The following is a 6,684-nucleotide window of genomic DNA, read 5'->3' on the forward strand; positions in this document are numbered from 1 at the left end:
GAGGACACCGGGTCAGGAGGCTGGCGCAGGGATCCCGGTCCCCGGAGCGGAACGTCTGCAGTGTCCGGCCGGCGGAGCTCACAGCGAGAAGACAGGAAGCAGCGCCACCGGGCGGCCGCATGCAGAACCGCAGCACAAATCCCAACACTCCCAGCAGCACAAATCCCAACACTCACAGCATCACTCCCAGCACGACAGAGGCAGCCGGCCACTTCACACAGGGGGCCGGTAAACCAGTAGAATTCCTGACCTCATCCGTATGTAATAAAACGAAATAACCAGAAGACCCTAAATGACCCGAATACCGGCCATTCCCACCATTACCCGCTCATTATTCTGAGGCTTTGCTGTCAGTAGGTTGCCTGGTAGCCATCGTGACCAAGGCAGCAGAGCCATAACTAGGGATTTTGGCGCCCGGGGCTGTTGAAAAAGAAACACCTGTTACTGCAGAGCCATATAACCCGTTATAGCCCATATTATATATTATATATTATATACTCTCTGGCCGTATAACTAATCCCGTCCTTATAACCCGTTATATCCCTGTATATTCCTCATATTATATATTATATACTCTCCGGCCGTATAACTAATCCCGTCCTTATAACCTGTTATATCCCTGTATATTCCTCATATTATATATTATATACTCTCCGGCCGTATAACTAATCCCGTCCTTATAACCTGTTATATCCTGTATATTCCTCATATTATATATTATATACTCTCCGGCCCGTATAACTAATCCCGTCCTTATAACCCGTTATATCCCTGTATATTCCTCATATTATATATTATATACTCTCCGGCCGTATAACTAATCCCGTCCTTATAACCCGTTATATCCCTGTATATTTCTCATATTATATATTATATACTCTCCGGCCGTATAACTAATCCCGTCCTTATAACCCGTTATATCCCTGTATATTCCTCATATTATATATTATATACTCTCCGGCCGTATAACTAATCCCGTCCTTATAACCCGTTATATCCCTGTATATTCCTCATATTATATATTATATACTCTCCGGCCCGTATAACTAATCCCGTCCTTATAACCCGTTATATCCCTGTATATTCCTCATATTATATATTATATACTCTCCGGCCGTATAACTAATCCCGTCCTTATAACCCGTTATATCCCTGTATATTTCTCATATTATATATTATATACTCTCCGGCCGTATAACTAATCCCGTCCTTATAACCCGTTATATCCCTGTATATTCCTCATATTATATATTATATACTCTCCGGCCGTATAACTAATCCCGTCCTTATAACCCGTTATATCCCTGTATATTTCTCATATTATATATTATATACTCTCCGGCCGTATAACTAATCCCGTCCTTATAACCCATTATATCCTGTATATTCCTCATATTATATACTCTCCGGCCGTATAACTAATCCCGTCCTTATAACCCGTTATATCCTGTATATTCCTCATATTATATATTATACACTCTCCGGCCGTATAACTAATCCCGTCCTTATAACCGGTTATATCCTATATATTCCTCATATTAAATATTATATACTCTCCCCCGTATAAATAATCCCGTCCTTATAACCCGTTATATCCTGTATATTCCTCATATTATTTATTATATACTCTCCGGCCGTATAACTAATCCCGTCCTTATAACCGGTTATATCCTATATATTCCTCATATTAAATATTATATACTCTCCCCCGTATAAATAATCCCGTCCTTATAACCCGTTATATCCTGTATATTCCTCATATTATATATTATACACTCTCCGGCCGTATAACTAATCCCGTCCTTATAACCGGTTATATCCTATATATTCCTCATATTAAATATTATATACTCTCCCCCGTATAAATAATCCCGTCCTTATAACCCGTTATATCCTGTATATTCCTCATATTATATATTATACACTCTCCGGCCGTATAACTAATCCCGTCCTTATAACCCGTTATATCCTGTATATTCCTCATATTATATACTCTCCGGCCGTATAACTAATCCCGTCCTTATAACCGGTTATATCCTGTATATTCCTCATATTATATGTTATACACTCTCCGGCCCGTATAACTAATCCCGTCCTTATAACCCGTTATATCCCTGTATATTCCTCATATTAAATATTATATACTCTCCCCCGTATAACTAATCCCGTCCTTATAACCCGTTATATCCCTGTATATTCCTCATATTATATATTATATACTCTCCGGCCGTATAACTAATCCCGTCCTTATAAGCCGTTATATCCCTCATATTATATATTATATACTCTCTGTCCTGTATATAAAGGCTTGGATCTGATAGAGCAGTCTCTGTACGGATTCCACATCTTTACGGCTCTTGCTGTAAATAGCCCTTTTTAGCCTCTTTACGTCTGAAGAAAGAGGAGTTATTTTTTGTGCTGGAAATAAATACAGATCATCAGACGTGGCTTGGTGAAGTTTTTATTTGAATATGTATTACATTTGTTCACACAAAGCTTTGCACAATATAATCCATTTCCATTAAATCTCTTACCCAGCTAATAAATCTCCACGCACCTTATAGAGAACTTTAAAATCACCCATTTAAGAATCTGTCTCCAAAAAAAACACCCTTTTTTCCCCCCCAACATTTTTTTCCCTTCTGGGTTTACAAGTTGATGCAACTCATTCAATAAATTCCCTTAACAAAAAAAAGGGACGTGAAAACCTTAGAATTTTGGTATAAACATCGTAGATTTTTTTTTTAAATTTTTAATGCATAAAATCTTTACGACCTCAATAAATATTCTCTATAAATTCCCTTGTCTTAATAATTATTTCTGACGGCCCTTTTTTGAAAGAGTTTTTCTTAAAAACACGAATCCGAGAGACACATATGGCTCGTCACTTTATAAAAATTCCGTCTATTGGATCCTTCCACCAAAAGGGATCCAATGAAATCAAAGACCCTACAATAAGTTACCAATGGTTTATTCTGCGGTCCCGCAAAAATGAAAAAAAAAGGCCAGGGCAATGGAACGGCGCTTCGGGGTGATATAAGAAAGCAGAGGACAGAAGGACGCCGCCGCACAGCCGAGTTTGTATTATTGCTGCAGTTACCAGTATACGTTCCTCGTATAGCGCTGACAGATGCTGCGGCGCTGCATACACGCTGTTGTAGTAAAGCGGTTATGTATAAAAGATTGGGATTCTGGTGCAAAGCTTTGAAAGCGGTCTGATCTCCGTGGCAACCAAAGGAATGGTCCTATGGGCAAGGACATTCCTCTCGTTGCCCTGGTGATAAGATCACTGCACCGGAATCATATATTACATATTGTATTTATTTCCACGTAACCCCAATGAAATCGAGAGATGGCAAAGAAAGCGAAGTATAAAGCGGGTAAAACCGGTAACGCGGGGTGGGCGATTTTGCTTGCAGCGAGGGGGGTTCCGATAAGCTTCGGGTAGGTAGGAGCAGAAGCCCCTGGGCCCCGAAAACCAGGAACAAATCCCCCTTTTGGGTGGTCATCCCTGCTCAATAGTCCGGTTCAAAGAGAGATCCCTGTATGACCCGACGCCTTAACAGCCCCCTTGTTACAGAAGCAGGACAGAGAAGGTCCGCTCGCTGTATAAACCATGCATCGTGCGGGGCTGACAGCCCTTCCGCAGGAGAAGCCCTCCATGTACGACCCTGCATGGTGCAGCGAGATGTAACGTCCCACGTGACCTCGGGGGGGGAGACACCGGGAGGGCCGCCGTACCGCAGAGGGACACAGCTCTACTTTTTAAATAAAAGCTTCAACTTACAAACAAGGAAACATGGCCCTAAACGCGGGGGGGGGGGGGGGGGGTGTAGAATAAATAACTATTTCTGTGAACAGTTTGATATTATGTAGATATTATGTTTCTAATAATGCATTTCGTTACAAGTGTCAGATACAGCAGCAGCTTTAAGCCCCGTATACAGGCTCTCATTTAGTAAACGCACCCCTAGCGGCCCGTCGGACAGGACCAGGGGGTACTTTATAAACCTTATTTGGCTGGAAATCCCGCAGTTTAGTCGACGATCCCAGCCGAGGTTCACTCACAGCTTTAATGCGCTACAGTTACCACCGAGTGCTGCTCTTCACGAAGCAAAACCATAAACCTTAAATCTGAATTAAATATAAAAAAAAAAACATTCCACAGAGGTCACATAATTCCAATTATCAAAAAGTTCGTTCTCAAACTGCCAGCAGCCCAAGTATCCGATCGCCTCAGTGTATAACGGCTCTTCGCGTCAGCCCACCTTACCCAAAACGCCTCTCCGAGAACGGATCAGATCCCCATTTCATCAACGGTGCCCACAATCAGCGGTGAAAGGGTTACAATCCCACAATACTTCATACCCTACAAATTGTACGTGCGCGGCGGGGACTAATACTCACCGCTCTTCGAAGCGCAACGACCGGCGGCGCAAAAGGATCCAAGGTCCCATTATACGAAGGTCTATTCACTAACCTCCGAGTTGTTAATTGTGTTACGGGGGTCTCAAGCAGAAGCCCACCTTCTCATTGAGCGTTCGGATGCCGTCGCGCCCAACGCTCTGGAGATTTTCACGAGGAGTCTCTTATCGCACGGTTCAGGTTCTACAGAAGCCAGTCCGGCGGCGCTTGCCTAATTCCTGCAGATTTTCACCATTTCTGGGTCAACTCGCCCCAACCCAGGGAGTCGAAATCATGGAACCCGACCCCCTCTTCCACTCGACTGACGACTCAACTCAGCTTTGAGGGAACGCGTGAGATACGAAGCTCTCCACTGCAACTCGACCCAAGATGGGAGTTGGGTTGGCTTTTGATGAAACCCGTGAGTGGTCCCATTGAAGCCCACTCGATAAAATTCAGCCTTTAGTGACCCCACATACTGAAGACGTCCCAGGAGGGTCTTCAGGTACCAGGTTGGTGGGGGCGCCATTAATTTATTATAAAACCCACGGGATCTCCACGCGGTTGAGACCTTCTGGACGACAACAACAACAACAACAACAACAACAACATTCCACATTCTAATCTGCAAGATCCGATCCTAGTTTACCTTCATCTAAAGGTTCGATCCTTATTCAATTACGAAAAGAACGTATTCCATACGAAACGGGAATTATCTTAAAGCGCAAAAATTCCCCAAGAAATTCCGCATTAGCAAAGTTCATAAAAATGTCACAGAAAAAAAAAAAAGTGAATCCCTTTTAAAGCCAGCGTCACACGAATAAAATCTTTGCATTCCGCGGCTGTTCCCAAATTGCGGTTTATAGACTTCCAGCCATACCCAGGACTTTTCAAAATGCCCCCCCAAAAATGTGTTTCTTTAAAGGGTGCGACTGGTAATCCCTTCCCCTCCTTCTAGACCGGCGGTTCCGGATACTTTTAAAGAGGAGGAGGAGGAGGCCCAGCGTACGTGGAACCAGCTAAGCACCGCTGTGAGTAGTGAGAGTTTTATTTTTTGAGCAGGCACCTCAAAACCGGCTGAATTAGAGGGTAACCGGAAGGCTGCCGCTACTCTCACAGACCGGCTGCGGGATCGCCGCCGCCGCCGCCTTATAGCGTGTACATTTAAAAGGGATTTTTTGGGGCTCATCCACACGTTTCCATCCCTTTTGCGCACCTGGTTTCTTCTGCCTCCCGAATGCTATAGAACTCCTTAAATATACATTTACGCCCCCGCTCCAAAAACACACCGGACGCGGACTTCTGACTCTTCATTCTTAAACAGGACAGGCTCAGCCTAAGGCCGTTTAAACTGTACAATGCGGTCCGCAGAATACCTATAGAGTCCGTTTAACGAGTACAAACAGCGACCCTGCAGAAAAACAATCACTTTGCGTAGGCCAGACGTTTACGCCACGGCAGAGAGCGACCCCGAGGCCGCGAAAGCACTAATTAATCCTGGAATCACAGACACAAAATGAATCATTATTAATTATTAGTATTATTATTCGCACAAACATACAAGAAAGGGAGTCACGGACGTCACTTGAAATGCTGGTGGCGGGTGCCTCGTTCGTTCTCCGGTCTGTGAAGCGGCTCTGATGGCCAAGTGGTAGATGTGATGTCCACGAGGGCCATACGTTACAGCAGGGGCCGGTAAGGTTGTTAGACCGGTATATGTTACCGTTACAGCTACATCTACGGTAACGGCGACGGACTAGCAGAGCCAAGGGAGGTCCAGCGGACCCCAATAACTTTCCACCGGCCCGAGACAAAAACCTCCTTTTTGTGGACACACAAAAAAGCCCAAACCTTTCTCTCTACCGACGATTAATCCTCAGTCATCCCCATCGGCGATAATAAACGTGACATCATAAGTTCACAGAGATGACATCAGCCAACCTATCCTCAACAAAGCAACAAAATCAGCAAAAGCGACCTCAACGACAAACCCTGCGCTGGCAGCCGATCGCTTTCTGGACAGGCGGAGATCCCCGTCCTTCGGTCCCACTCCCCGGAAACGAGAGATTTTATTAATATTCACCATTTCTTTTTTTTACAGTAAATAACACTTTACGGGTATTCTGTACAAACGAAGCAGGCGCGGGATAAGCTCGAGAAGAAACGCGCCCTTCATTCCTAAAGTAAAAGCATTGGGCGCTCACAGTGCAGGTTGTATAAAACCACGTTTACGATGCGACGGGGGGGGGGGGTTTAAAACGCTCGCTGTTAAAATAGCAC

Source organism: Sceloporus occidentalis, unplaced genomic scaffold, assembly GCF_023333645.1.
Source record: "Sceloporus occidentalis isolate IW3139 unplaced genomic scaffold, rSceOcc1.0.p SCAF_471, whole genome shotgun sequence".
Taxonomy (NCBI): domain Eukaryota; kingdom Metazoa; phylum Chordata; class Lepidosauria; order Squamata; family Phrynosomatidae; genus Sceloporus; species Sceloporus occidentalis.